The following is a 15,445-nucleotide window of genomic DNA, read 5'->3' on the forward strand; positions in this document are numbered from 1 at the left end:
GTGACCTTGTCTGTCTTATTCTTGTGAACGCCATATCTCAAGGATAACTCGAAAGAATCTTTACATTTGGTACACACATCCACTTGGACTCACTCATGAACAGATTACATTTTGGTGGTCAAAGGTGAAGGTCACTGTGACCTTGCTTTCATCTCATTGTCATGAATGTGATATCTCAAGAACAGTGTGAGGGAATTTCTTCAAATTTGCCACAAATATCCTCTTGGACTCAACGATAAACTGAGTAGAATTTGGTGGTCAAAGGTCAAGGTCACTGTGACCTTACAAAATATATTTTTTGCAAAAACTGAAGAATTCATGAGCTATTTATGACAAAATTTCACAAAAAAAGTCTGATAGGATAAAACAAAGTGATGACATTTTCTATCCAAAAGGTCAAAGGTCAGCTTGACTGTGACATCATCATGTCTTAATGTCATATCTCAGGAACAGAAGGGGAGACATTTGGTCAGATACTGAATTGGTGACTCTAATCTTGAAACTGTGCTGATTGTATAGATCTTCTGTGTGTGAAGCATCCATGTTTTCACTGACATGGATGGAGACTATAACTGCATTTTGACTGGTGTGTGGAGGCATTTAGCAGCGAGGCAGTAATTCTAGTTTTAGATGTTCTCCTCTCGACCTGCAGTGACAGTATTTTCTCCATTATCGCCTGGTTTTGTGTTTATTTCATGCTTCAGTAAACTCTGTGTGCAGCACACTCACAACCGTCCTAATTTTTTTCTGCATTCACATTTTGTCACTGATTTCTACAAAATAACGACAAGGTCCCGTCTGATGTTAACAAAGAATTAACAAATCAATAAAAGTCAAAAGAGGACACATTTTAATTCAAGTCAACGACATTGAGGAACATTTTCTATTGAGTGGAAGAGTGTGTCTTTGTGTCTTTTGAAAGACAATTTTTGCAGTAATTTGGCAACATGATTTTGGCTGAATTTGAATGGGAATCATTAGTCTGAAGTCTGATAGATCACAGAGCACAAACCGTCCATGCTGACGTTACAGCAGCGCTCTGTAAAGTTTACAGACACAGTTGTTTGGAGGCACTGCACTGGAAAAAGGAACAATTTCTGAAATGTCAGTGTTTCACAGGAGCCATCATTATCGTCATTATCAGGCTGTGTCCTCAGCATTGATGGAAGAACACAAATAATCCTCCTCACAGACGCTGAAAGGTTGTAAAGCAGAAATATGGAGTCCTTCAGGCATAATGTGAAAAAATTGCTGTTCAACAGTTTACAGCAAACAGCGGCTGGCGGCAGATGAAAGCTTAATTCCTACCTTTCATTGTTTGCATCAGATCTTTAACATCATCCTTTATAAATGTTCTGCAGGTAACTATATAAATAAGAAGCTCATGTAAATCCCAGTTAATATAACATTGCATCCAAATATGAATCAATAAGCTGCGTCTCAAACACATGGCAACAGAAATGATATACTGATAACTTCAACAACAGCACAGTGTGGTACTGAAGTGAAGGACCTGAGTACTTTTTCCACCACTGCTGTTTGTAATGTGTGGATAACCAGTGAGTCATAGTGAAACACAGAGCGTACATTTATAGATTTATTCATTTGTTTGTTTATTTGACAAGGACAAATGCACAGAACATCGACTCATATTTAAATTCATCGTAGATGTAATGCATGTACAGGTGGCTAATTTGCACCGCTTGTCCCTGATTAGGCTTTTAGAATTCTAACAGGAAGTGTAGGATGACTGGGCCTCCAGTAACACAATATAATAATATACATAACATATACAATAAAACATGGGCAAAGATTCAGTGAAAGTGGAGACGCAATTAAGAGCAGAGACAAAAAACACTGAACAATGACTGTTATTTAAATATGAAGTGTGTGTACATGCCCACTCACACACATCCATGCATTGTGCTTAACACTTTAATATCCACACTATGAAAAATGCAGCGGGGTTTTTTCTTCATTGTTAAGTTAAAGCACCAAACCATCAAATATGTTTTTGGTCAAAAATGTCTCTATTGATAGTTAAAGGATAACTTCGGTATTTTTCAACCTGGGCCCTATTTCCCCATGTGTATGTGTGCGTATGATTCATAGGTACAACTCGTTTTAAAATTGGTTCAGTATTGAGGGAGGCGGATGCAGCCGGCAGCCGTGAGGTAGATATGGGGGCAAATGCGTCCCGTATAAGTTTGTGCATTAAAAGAGCTTTTTTTTCGCCACTGACCGGTTCAGATCACCAGTGCTATCTCTGTAGATAGTATTAGTGTTATCAGTATTACATGCATAAAGACATATTAGTTATACTTACTTGATGGATAGTTGACCATTGGGTCCCTGTGGTTTTGGCCGCCTCCTCCAATTTATTTTGGGCACATGAAAAAAGGTATCCAGCACTGCCCTGTTGATCAGAGGGGGGAAATCCTCTAACGTAGTTACACAGCGTTTGGTAGTTTCTGTATCACAGGAGCACCACCAGTCCTCAGAGATTCACGTTCGTGCAGCCGCTGCTTAACCCTCGTCTGCTCGTTGGCCCTCTCTCTCTATCCTCGTCTGCTCTTCAGTTTGTAGGAGCTCCTCGTCCGTATACTCGGGCTCAAATAAGTACGGGCGGCCATCGTAATAAAAGGGCTCATCCTCATTCTCGAAATCGGGTAAATATGCAGCCATGATACCGATGCAGTAAAACTCTCAACTGTACTCCGGGACAACCAGCGCCATTCTGAGCAGCGCTCAGCATGGCTCCTGTGTTTTCTTCCGTCAACAAGCAAAGCTCTCGCGAGATGACGTCACACACAGCCCAGAGGAAGTGAAGGGTCAGGGAAGCACTTAGTATGCTATTTACAGAGATAGCACTGGCGATCTGAACCGGTCAGTGGCGAAAAAAAGCTCTTTTAATGCACAAACTTATACGGGACGCATTTGCCCCCATATCTACCGTTTTAGCTCGTTTCGCGGCTGCCGGCTGCATCCGCCTCCCTCAATACTGAACCAGTTTTAAAATGAGTTGTACCTATGAATCATACGCACACATACACATGGGGAAATAGGGCCCAGGTTGAAAAATACCGAAGTTATCCTTGAAGGTTGCTGAGCCTGTTTCTGTGTCACCTCAGAAAAACAAGTGTAAAGTCTTTATTTCCTGTGATATTGTTATTTACTTTGAATTCTGCCTCTGTGAGACTTAATGATGTGCTCCCATTGTGTTTTACATCTAATTCTTCCCAGTTCTGGTCATCAAATATTGCAAGGGGCTTCATAACCACACTGCAGGGCCACGTCAAAGTAAAAACAAAACTATGTCAGTATATATTATATATAGGTGTGAACAGGAAGAGAACTGAGGCCCCGTCAGAGCTGAAGTGGACCAGAGAGAGAACTGAGTCTCCTTTCTGTTGGTCCACTTTTTGGTAGTCTCGCGTGACCAGCCTCCCTTACTTCGGAATGGGAGTCTGGGGACATTCGTCTTTCGTTTTGTAATAGAAATGGGCGAGGATATCCAGACCACGTGACGGCGTTGCCATAGGTACGGCACATGTGTTACATGTAACAGAGACGTACCAGAAACACAGAGAGCAGGTTACTGGTGCGTAGTACTGTGATGTAGATTCGTAATGTAGTCAGTCATGGCTCAGGCTACTACACCGATCAAATGTGTAGATATTTGTCGGGTTTGTTTGGAGTCGACAATTCAGGGAACAGCAATTCCAGTGTAGGCGGGTGTAAGGCAAAGCTAATCAGCCGTTGGTCGAGGAAGTACAGAAGTACATGGATTTGGATCCAATCACATCACTGCCGCTGGGAGCCAGCGCTAGTTCTATTACAACTTTCCTATGAGAATGTCCATAGACGACAGAGTCAGCCAGCGTCCTAACGTCATCGGCATCCGTGTAAGAGATTAACTTTTTGGTTTGTTTAAAAAGGAAAACACCCTAACTTTAGTGGTGAGTCCATGAGATGTTAAAGTTTGTTACCAGCAGATTCAGTATCCAGTAGCAGATGATCTTGAATCACAGCCTGGTGTCAGGAGGGAAACGTCTCTGCGCCCACATGTGTGATCCTATAGATTCAACAGGATGACTGTTTTCTAAGAAGTGGGCATTTAGTCCAGTCTGAAGCTGCTGATCTGATTGTTTCACTTTAACAGGATTACTTTTGTTTGAGAGCACGTCTCTCCTCTTCACCAGCGCTCTATAATACATCGGATCCTCTTCCCGTATAAACCCATAATACCAGTGTCTGTGCGGCGTCTCGGCAGCTCTGTGTAGGCTCACTGTCTGACAGCTCTGCGCCGCAAAACCCCGACGCTGAGACATTCATCAGGGTCGGGGAAATATTGTTTGACTAACAATAACAGAGTTTTTATTGATTTTCTGTCGCTGTGAGTTGCTGCTTATAAGAAAACACAAAGCCTGCACACACACACACACACACACACACACACACACACACACACACACACACTGTACTGTACACACACATTATAGAGTTCACAGCTACACTTCTTTGGTTCTGATGCTGTTTCTTTACTTTTCATGAGCTGCAGTGATAAAATATGGCAGAGCTCAGGTAAAACCACTGCTGACTGAATGTTTGATAGCTCTGAATTATCTCTCAGTTTAATCCTGAGGAATATCAGATGGAAGCTTCCACCTGTGTGTGCTGAATTAAAGGAATCTGAGGAAGTGAGTTCGCTGCAGTTTTAGTGTCCTCCGGTGTGTTTAACTAGAAGCTGATGATTAAGACGTTGTTGCAGTGCAACATTCGAGGGGAAAGTACAGTACAGTGTGTGAGGCTGCATCATCTAACCATAAGACACACACACACACACACACACACACACTGAGGTTATTTTATTCTCTGGAGCAGTCTTTACTGTTATTTTAAAGATACACTCTGCAGGATTTTCCTAAAAATCAATGTACAGACTCAAACAGCAGCGATCCCTCCAATCATCATCACTCTCAGTGTGCTGCTGTTTTTATCTGCAGAGACTCCGCCCTCTGCCTCCAGTTTATCATTATATCTCCACACCAGTGTTAGCCGTGGTCAGTGTTACGTTTTTCGGATTGTCCGCCCATCTGTACATACGTCCCATTCTCGTGAGCACGATATCTCAAGAATGTCCCGAGGGAATTTCTTTCTTTCTTTTTTTTTTTTTTTTTTTAAGATATTTTTTGGGGCATTTTTAGCCTTTAATGTATAGGACAGTCAAGCATGAAAGGGGGAGAGAGAGAGGGAGTGACATGCAGCAAAGGGCCACAGGCTGGAGTCGAACCCGGGCCACTGCGGCAACAGTCTTGTACATGGGGCGCCTGCTCTACCACTAAGCCACTGACGCCCCGTCCCGAGGGAATTTCTTTAAGTTTGGCACGAATGTTCACTTTGACTCAGCAATTAACTGATTAGAATTTGTTGGTCAGGGGTCAAGGTTACTGTGACCTTGGGTCCACCTTATTCTCATGAATGCAATATCACAAGAAGGCTTCATGGGAATTTACACAAATTTGGCACAAATGTTCACTTGAACTCAGCAATGAACAGACTAGTTTTTGGTGGATAAAGGTCAGTGTGACCTCATAAAACATGTTTTTTTAGCCATAACTCAACAATTCATGCGTTTTACAGGAGGTCAAAAGGTCGAGGCCAACTTCACTCTCGCATCATAATGTTTTTCAAAAATGCTTCTCTGAATGTTAGTCAACAGTATTATCATTTCTGTGCCTCTGCATTGGCAGTAGCTGTGGCCAGAGGTGTGATGTCTGCGGATTGTCCGTTTGTCTCATTCTCATAAACACAATATTAAGAACACTGTGAGGGAATGTCTTCGAATTTGGAACAAATGTTCCCTCGGACTCAACAATGAACTGATTTGATTTTGGTGGTCAAAGGTCAAGGTCAGTATGACCTGGCATCTGTCTCATTCTCATTAATGTAATACTTTAAGATCGCCTTGAGGGGGATTTCTTTACAACCAGAAACAAGGAAGTGTGTTTGGTGACGTTGTGCAGGGAGCTGCTATGATTGGTTGAACTCATCGGAAGCTGTGATTGTTGGTCAACTTTGAAGGAAATTTGCTGTAATTGGACAAAATTTCAAAGTTGCGCAAAATGTTGATTAAATTTACTGAAAACACACCGTTCGTAGAAAATCTGTTTGTAAAAAGACGACCTGAAAGCATCAAAGACATTTTAGACATATTAAGGAGACCACTCTCACAGCTGACTGGACCACATCAATTTAAAGATGGTGTGTGTGTGTGTGTGTGTGCGTGTGTGTGTGTGCGTGCGTGCGTGCGTGCGTGCGTGCGTGCGTGCGTGCGTGCGTGCGTGTGGGTGTGGGTGTGGGTGGGTGTGTGTGGGTGTTGTACCAGTATTTGTGCTCAGTGTTTCCTCTCTGTTTTACTCACAGGTGTCCTGAGGCGCAGCCCCGACATCGCCGTCCACTGGGGGTCCTTGTCTTGTGATAGAGTTCAGTTTCTCAGCAGATTCTCGTTCATCACACTCAGCTCAGCTCCAGGTAAGACCTGTTCTCTGTCTCCAGGTGACATTTTCAGTTCCATACTCACATTAGACTTGAATTGTTTTTTCAATTCAAATTTAATCCAACACGTCTCTCTGGACTCACTACCTGGTTTGAGACTCGGGTAAACGATATATATACACAGATGTTTCTCTCGTCCTCAGGACATACATTTTATTACTTTAGAATTTGATTTGGGATTTTAAAAACTATAGAGTACTAAACTTTATTTATAAAGCACCTTTCACACAAACATGCAGCCCAGAGTGCTTCACAGAGCACAACTGAAATAAAAGACACATTTTAAAGGATCACACAAACAACTAAACATAAAGATTTGCAAGACTAGAAAATTACAACAATAAGACAATGAAATATTTTTTTAGAAGGCAAAAAAAAGATAATTAAAAGTCTATAGAATAAAAATAAAAGATACATTTAAATAAATAACTAAAGAATAGAGTTAAGAAATTAAGAGAGAAAAATGGATCTCAGGGTGCAGCCGGGGGCGGAAAGGGTTCGGTTTGGGGACCTCAGAATTGTGTCTCTGCTCTATGCAGATGATGTGGTTCTGTTGGCTTCATCACACAGTGACCTCCAACATGACCTGGGGCCGTTTGCAGCTGAGGGTGAAGCGGTCAGGATGAGAGTCAGCACCTCCAAATCTGAGGTCATGGTTCTCTGCTGGAAACAGGTGGATTGTTCCCTCTGGGTTGGGGCAGAGTTATTGCCTCAAGAGAAGGAGTTCACGTATCTCGGAGTCTTGTTCATGAGTGAGGGGAGAATGGAGCAAGAGATGGATTGGTGGTTTGGTGCGCAGCGTGATGCGGGTGCTGTGCCAGGCCATCATGGTTCAGAGGGAGCTGAGCTGGAAGGCAAAGCTTTCGATTTCCTGGTCCATCCAACATCTGCGTCCCAACCCTCACCTATGGTCATGAGCTCTGGGTAGTGACTGAAAGAATGAGGTCACAGATACAAGCGTCTGAAATGAGTTTCCTCTGTAGGGTGTCTGGGCTCAGCCTTAGAGATAGGGGGAGGAGTCAGACATCTGGAGGGAGCTCGGAGTAGAGCCGCTGCTCCTTCATGTTGAGGTGGTTCAACATCTGATCAGGATCCTCCTGGTCCAGCTGGTAGGAGGCCCCGGGGCAGACCCAGAACACACTGGAGGGATTATAGATCTCATCTGGTCTGGGAAGGCCTCGGGGTCCTCCAGGAGGAGCTGGGAAGTGTTGCTGGGGAGTGGGATGTCTGGGGTGCTTTGCTCAGGCTGTGGCCCCAAAGACCTGGCTTTGGGTAAGCAGATGAAAATGGATGGATTTTGAATAGAATATATATAAAAAACACTGTTTAAAAAAAAGTACAGCACATCTGAATTTGAGCTGCAACAGTTAGTTGACTAATTGATTTTTCAGCCTCTCACTTTCTCTGTTTATATTATGTGAAAGTGAATATTTGGGGGTTTGCACTGACATTTAAGTAAATAAGTAAAATGTATTTATATATCGCTTTTTGCTTGCTTCACAAGAGCGTTATACAACAAGAGAGGAAACATGGTCGACAAAGCGACTATGTGAGCCACAGAGTTAAAAAGTGTACGCTTGGACTTTGAGGAACTGGGACGGATGTTTTTACTATTTTCTGACATTTTAAAGACCAAATGATTCATCAAGTAATCTGGAAAATAACTGGCAGATTCATTGATAATGAAAATAATCGTTAGTTGTAGCCCTAATCTGAATTAAGAGGATAGAGCTGTGCAGATTTTAGAAAGGGTAGTTTGTGCAGAAATGGACCGTAAGTGACTCATAAACGTGTCAGGCTCATTACAAACACTTTATTTTGAAGTAAATTGAATTTCAGGCACAGAGCTTTTATTTTGAAGTGCAGTTTCCTACTGAAGTACAATACTGATTGTATTAAACTATGCGGATCTTAAACCAATGACGGAGGAGAAATCTGGAGCAGTTGGGAGCCACTGGTCTGAGGAATGTGCTGGTTCACAGTACAAAGTATAGAAATAAGCATTAGTTTTTATTTTTGGCCAAACATGACTCAACACACGTGTGTCCGTCTCTCCTGCTTTACCACTCCATAATTATCATCATCACACTTCATCATGTGTCAGAGACGCAGTCATGTACGTCAGACGTGACTCATGGTCACTATCGATTGGTCGTGCAGAGGCTGATTCACTTGCTCACCTTAATTCCACCTGTCTGCAGCCTGTCTCCGCTCAGCAGACACCTGCAGGAAAAACAAAAACCATGCAGCTTGTCTGACTGCTCAGTGTCTCCTCATGGCCTCCTCACATTTCACCTAATGAGAGCGCTTCACCAGATGTCCACAAATGAACATCATAATGTCAGTGCTTTACAGGACAGTGTGGGAGGGAGAATTTGGCTCGTCCCACCTCTGTCACTCACAGGTTTATTCATCATCACCACGATTGTCTGGGGCTGTCAGTGTGTGCGCCTCTGAAACGGCCCAGTGGCATGAGGAAGCGGTCCGCTGTCGAGTCTGATGTCACTGTCAACTGTCAACAACACTCCCAGGAAACATTCACTGTGTGAACATTTTAAAGATGCTGGTTCCTCAGTGGAGAGGCAAACTATCCCCTTACATCAGAGCCGTAAAGGTGGTGATACACAAACAACAACATATATGAAGCTAAAAATATCAGTGAAACCTTGAAGGGTAAGTTCAGTATTTTTCAGCTGACATCTTTTGTGTCTCAGTGACCAATGGGAACAACAGATTTTGAAACTAGTCCAGTACTGAGAGAGACACTGCAGCAGTGAAACAGGCTGTAATGTAACCACTCTGTTCACATCGTCAATGTTCGTCCACTAACAGTGTTTGTTTTTGTCACTGACAGGCTCAGATTGTTACTCTAAGTGTCTGACAACATTATGAAAAGATCCCACCAGACTCCAATTAAATAAACAGTCATTTTAACATCATAAAACAAACTTCATTCAAAACATGCTGCCTCTATACACACTAGCATGACTGTTTCTTTAAATGAAGTCTGGTGGGTTTGGTGATGGTGATTTCAGGACTGTTTCTGGTTAAACTAAAAGGCCTGTTTCTGCTGAGATTAGGGATGTCAGTTTCAGTTAATTTTGTTTTGTGAGCCCCACACTCATCACCTGGTAACCAACTGGTATATATTTTTAAGAAAAACAAAACTAGAACCTCCACCCCTTGGTTGTGTGACTCCGCCCACCAGTCCACCCTGTGGTTGTATGACTCCGCCCACCAGTCCACCCTGTGGTTGTATGACTCCGCCCACCAGTCCAGTGTCTCTGACAGTCTCCATCCATGTCAGTGAAAACATGGATGCTTCACACACAGAAGATCTATACAATCAGCACAGTTTCAAGATTAGAGTCACCAATTCAGTATCTGACCAAATGTCTCCCCTTCTGTTCCTGAGATATGACGTTAAAACATGATGATGTCACAGTCAAGCTGACCTTTGACCTTTTGACCTTCATGATCTTATCCTGTTAGACATTTGGCTACCCTGTAAATCCAGAGTTCTCGTGAGAGCACAATTTGAATTTGCTCAGCGAGTCACTCTGGCAGTCAGTAATGATGCTCATTACCTATGCCCACGAAACCGAGCTGCACCAATCACATCGGTGTATCTGATATAGGCGGGCCAGAGGCGAGCTAAACAGATGACGACAGCGCTGCGACGACGAAGTCTGGAATCATGCAGTAAACATTGCAAGATGGCTATGGATGAACACCAGTTGTTTGAGACGGCTTTGGCTGCTACAATGAACGAGTTAGACTTGGCTTTTTCTCTAAAAGAAGAACTGAAGATGGCGCTCGAGTCTTTCCTTTGCCGTTTTGGATTTCCAGGCTACATTTGTGTCAAGTTTGGTCAGAATTAGTGAATGAATTCTTCAGTTATGGACAAAAACATATTTTGTGAGGTCACACTGGCCTTTGACTGTAAAATTCTGATCAGTTTATTCTTCGGTAGGAATGGACGTTTGTGCCAAATTTGTGGAAATTCCCTCAAGGTATACTTGAAATAATGCATTCACGAGAATGTGGCAGATGCAAGGTTACACTGGTGTTGACCTTTGACCAACTAAACTTAATCAGTTCATTGTTGAATCCAAGTTCATGCAAAGTCTGAAAGAATTCTCTCAAGGTGTTCATCAGATCAGTGTTCACAAGAATGGGGTGTATGTATGTACGGAAACATGATGCCTCTGGCCGTGGCTGTCATCGGCACAGAGGCATATAAAAAATGCAAATTGATGTTAAATGCAAGAGGCGCTATTTTTTTAGTTTGGCGCTTCATTGACTCAGTGAGCTTCAGCACAGCATTTCAAAGCCATGTAGAGGTGGTGAAATTTTAATATTTTGGCGCCACTCAGGACAGCGTAGCTGAGGAAACATGGCAACACTCTGGTTTCCCCTGGGGTAGCTCAGTGAGTAAATGGCTTCACTTTAAGCAGCAAAACTCCTTTAGCATTGTGTTCGCACCACTAACATTAGATAACATTAGTGGTGCGAACACCAACATTAACTCAATGTTAAATTAATGGTGCACCTGCCCTGAGAGGTCACACTGTGGCCTGTATCAAGCCGCCCACCTGAGTCTAAGACAGTTGTAACCGAGCCCGGTCCAACATCGACAGACTTTCTGATTTTTAAGTCTGAACCCGACCGGAGCCCCTGTTGTAGTTGTTGTTACCATGGTTACAGCTTGTGTGTTTACCGTGATCACACATGTACAGTGTGTAAATGACCATCAGAAGGCTGCTGTTACGCACAGTTAGCACAGCACACACACTGAATTGGAGCAGAGTTAACAGACACGCCGTGGCCTAACCTTTTACGCAGTCTCACTCACACACTAACCTCACACTTAATACACAAATATAATTGAATTAAAGTCTTACCATTGTTTCCAAGTCTTTATCTTCATGAACTCTTCTTGAACTCAACAGAAACCGCTGCGCTAAAGTTTGGATAAGTGTGATGATGCTCTCATCACCAGCTCAAAAGATCCAAGTTGTTGTGTGTGTGGTTCTGTGTTGAGTACAGTTCCACTTCATCAGTGGTATCAGGTAGATTGTCCTGGTCTTCAAAGTCCATTTTCATTAGTTCAGTCTGAATATTTACTCCTGCCTGAAATGTAACTATTGGCCTGTGTTGTGTTCAGGTGTTGTCACGTAAATAACAAATTCCAGCACTTGAATCGGCCACAGCACAACACAGTGGCATGTCAAGTGGGCTGAACCTGAACTGAACCCAAGCAAAGTTTCTGATTTGTTATCTGAACCTGGCCCGACCTGTCGGGTTCAGACGGGTCCCACCGGCTCGGGTCGAGTATCCACACTCTGGTGTCAGCTGCAGCGCCCTCTCTTCATGCTGTATTTAAAACATGTTCCCATTCGTCACTCAGACACAGAAACATGTGGAAAAAGGCTCCAGGTTGAAAAATACTGAAGTTACCCTTTAAATATTTTTTACACTGAGATTTTTTCCATTTGAAAAAAAGCCCCTGACAGCCTGAGTAAAGAGTGATGTTTCCCCCGCTGCTGTTGTAGCTAACCTTTATGTAAAGCAGTGAGTGATTTCTGTGGAAACAAGATTGGTTATGTCAGACACACAGCCCCACATTGAGCTGGTGCTCGCAGAGACGCATTTCCTGATTGGCATTCTCAGCGGTGTGTTTGTGCCCTGCTATTTTATTTTGCATAAAGTAGCGGAGATTTCAACTTTCACAGCGTTCCTTTCTCCTGACGTGCATTCAGCCTCTCTCCTCCTGCTCCTCAGAAAATAACGGTGGATCTCCCCGAGCACCAGTTTCATTGCCTCGTGAACCGGATCGTTCACACTGTAGAATATCTCCACATTTACACCTCCTGGTTGCATCGCCTTCCCTGGTGATCTTTGTGTCATGACATCGCCCGCTGACAGTGACGTAGCCTGCTGATGGTGTTTCTGAAAATTCAGCTTGTATCAATTTGACCTCATTAGTTTATTACATTGATCTGTTTTCATCAATGAGCCGCTCTGTGCCGCCCTTTTTAATTTACAATAATGATATTGTGTTCCCTCCATATTGGACTGAACCCACTGCCTGACGAAACACACATTAACCCTTTGTGCTTGTTTCACGTTAACTCCTGTTGGTTCAGAGACAGGAGGACATTAGACATGTTTCCATCTGAGCTTCGCACTTTTAAAGACTAATAATTCAGATGTCACTACATTTAAGATTTCAAAGATTTCCAAAGACACACTGTCATCAAAGACGACACCTGTCCTTTGTGTCCTTTGTGTCCTTTGTGTCCTCCACCCCTGCTGATGCTTGCAGAGGAAACTCTCCTCAGACGAAGCACTTTAATGTGCCGCATGTGTCGTTCGGCTCTCAGATTTCATTGGATGCTGTTGTGTGATGAAATGAGATGTAATTAAGTTAAGAGAAATGTAACAGTTTGTTCATGTTCAATGTGTTTATGCTCCGATACTGAACAATGAGACGAGGTGTTGCTGCTGTTTAAAGGGAAACACCACCTAAAGTAAGAACTCCAATATGTTATTTCCATGTTTTTTTTTTGTAATTAAAATTTGTATTGAATTTGTAACATGAAAAATTATGATTTTTTTTTTTAACCTTTATTTAACCAGGTTTGTCCCATTGAGATCAAAGATCTCTTTTACAAGAGAGACCTGGCCAAGAATGGCAGCACATATAGTTTCAACACATTGTCACATTAAACATAGACATAAAAGCTGCAAATAACAAACAATTGAATTTACACAATCAGGTCGAGATCAAACGAAACATTTGCACTCATAACGCCTGGATACAATGGGATTTATCAGGGACTTAAATACATTCAGAGATACCAGGCTTTGGAGTTTGAGCTCTGACTGCAAATTGTTCCATGAAGTTGGAGCAGAAAACGTTTTCAGAACATTTCTGTTCTGACCTTAGGAACAGTAAAATGTGAAAAGTCCTGAGAACAGAGACTGTGGCCTCTATTATTAGCCTTGTAAATCAAGACATACCAATGGCTGAGCTGGCGCTCATATAAAGATGGCCAATTTACTTTAGTGTATAAGACACAATGATGAGTTAGAGCACCACAGTTTGTGATAAACCTCAGAGCGCCATGATACACACTATCCAGCACGTGGAGGCAGTGAGCGGAGGCATTCATATATAACACATCACCATAATCAATAATCTGAAGAAAGGTCGACTCCACCAGTTTCAGTTTTACCCCAAAAGAAAAGCAAGACTTATTTTGGAAATAAAATCCAAGTAAAAGCTTCAGCTTCGTAGCAGTATACAGAATATGTGCCTTAAAAGACAAGTGGTCACCAATCAAGAACCCCAGATATTTAAAAGTAGATACAAGTCCAATTTGGTGACCATTACTGGTGACAATGACAGACCGATTTGACCTTGCTGATTTTGAGTTAGTGAAAAACATAAGTTTTGTTTTATCAGCATTTAGAACAAGTTGCAGCTGGCAGAGCTGTTCTTGCACTCTATTAAACGCATTCTGCAAATGTGCAAACACTTCTGTAGGCGTGGGTGCAAAGCAATATATGACTCTGTCATCAGCATAAAAATGAAAGGCTGCATTTGGAATATTCACCCCAATATTATTTATATACAAGGTAAATAACAAAGGGCCAAGTAGTGAACCTTGTGGCACCCCCTTGTGGACTAAAAGAACCTCAGATGAAACACCTTCTAACTGGACAGCCTGGGTTCTGTCTTTAAGATAGTTTGCAATCCATCCAACTGCATGTACAGAAAACCCAACTGCTGTAAGACGTTCAGTCAAAATGTCGTGGTCCACAGTATCAAAGGCCTTAGAAAAGTCTATAAAGAGAGAAAGACAGCATTGTTTGTTATCTAGGGCTTCTGTTATATCATTTATAACCTTCAAGGCTGCAGTAGTAGTACTATGTTTTTTTGCGAAATCCTGACTGGGAAATCGATAGAATAGAATTAGTAGCCAGGTATTCTTTTACTTGTTCACTGACAAGGAATTCAAGTACTTTAACTAGAACAGCCAGTTTAGAAATAGGCCTATAATTGTTTAAGATAGTTAATAAAATAAGACGACAGTCAAAAACAAACAGGCAGGAAGTTGAGCAAATACTGACAGACGTTAATACAGGAAATGCAGCTGTTCAGTCCCAGTGGTGAGCCGATCATTAGTGCAGTGTGTCACTTCCAAGTGTACTGTACCCCAGATTGTTCCCTCCAGACAAATATCAGCTCAAATTGTCCCATTGTTCATTAACCATATCGTTTTTCCAATTTAATCTTCCCAGCATTCTTTCATGCAGTCGTTTCCATCGTTTGAACAATCCACATATTCAGTGAAGGAGTTTGAGGCTCCTTCAACACCTGAATCATCCCAGCTCAGGTTAAATCCAGTTTTCAATATAATAAATACAAATTTATTTAATTCGGCACAACAGTTTTTTCTCCAAGGAGACATAGTCTTGACAAACTGTGCAGTTCACATGCTAACTATTTACCAATATAATCCAGAACGTTCCTCCACAGAGGAGAAACTCCAGGACATTCCCATAATGCATGTGAATATGTGCCACGACCTTTTCTGCATTTCCAACATAGATTGTCTTTCAGTAGGTCCCTTCTACTGAGCCTCATGTGTTCCATGGTTTAACCCACCACATGCATTTTTTAAAGGAGTTTGTCACATGTCCACTCAGGCTCCACCTGAAGAAATATAAACCAATAAAAAAACTGATGTTATGAAAATATATTTAAATGCTGTTAAACTAATGTGTTCACATATCTTACTATATAATGAGGAAAACTCTGTGTGTGTGTGTGTGTGTGTGTGTGTGTGTGTGTGTGTGTGTGTGTGTGTGTGTGTCT

The 15,445-nt window shown here is 42.2% G+C and overlaps 1 protein-coding gene across 3 annotated transcripts in view; it reads left to right on the plus strand.

Moving 5' to 3' along the window:
• LOC126383691 (multiple epidermal growth factor-like domains protein 11) overlaps positions 1-15,445 on the plus strand; it is a 214,304-nt gene that overhangs the window by 46,917 nt on the left and 151,942 nt on the right. For all 3 annotated transcript variants that reach the window (XM_050035486.1, XM_050034701.1, XM_050036278.1), the window contains exon 2: positions 6,427-6,534. The gene's annotated coding sequence lies outside the window, so the exon portion shown is untranslated. The remainder of the gene's footprint in view (positions 1-6,426; positions 6,535-15,445) is intronic.

The sequence above is a fragment of the Epinephelus moara genome, chromosome 1 (assembly GCF_006386435.1).
Source record: "Epinephelus moara isolate mb chromosome 1, YSFRI_EMoa_1.0, whole genome shotgun sequence".
Classification (NCBI taxonomy): Eukaryota; Metazoa; Chordata; class Actinopteri; order Perciformes; family Serranidae; genus Epinephelus; species Epinephelus moara.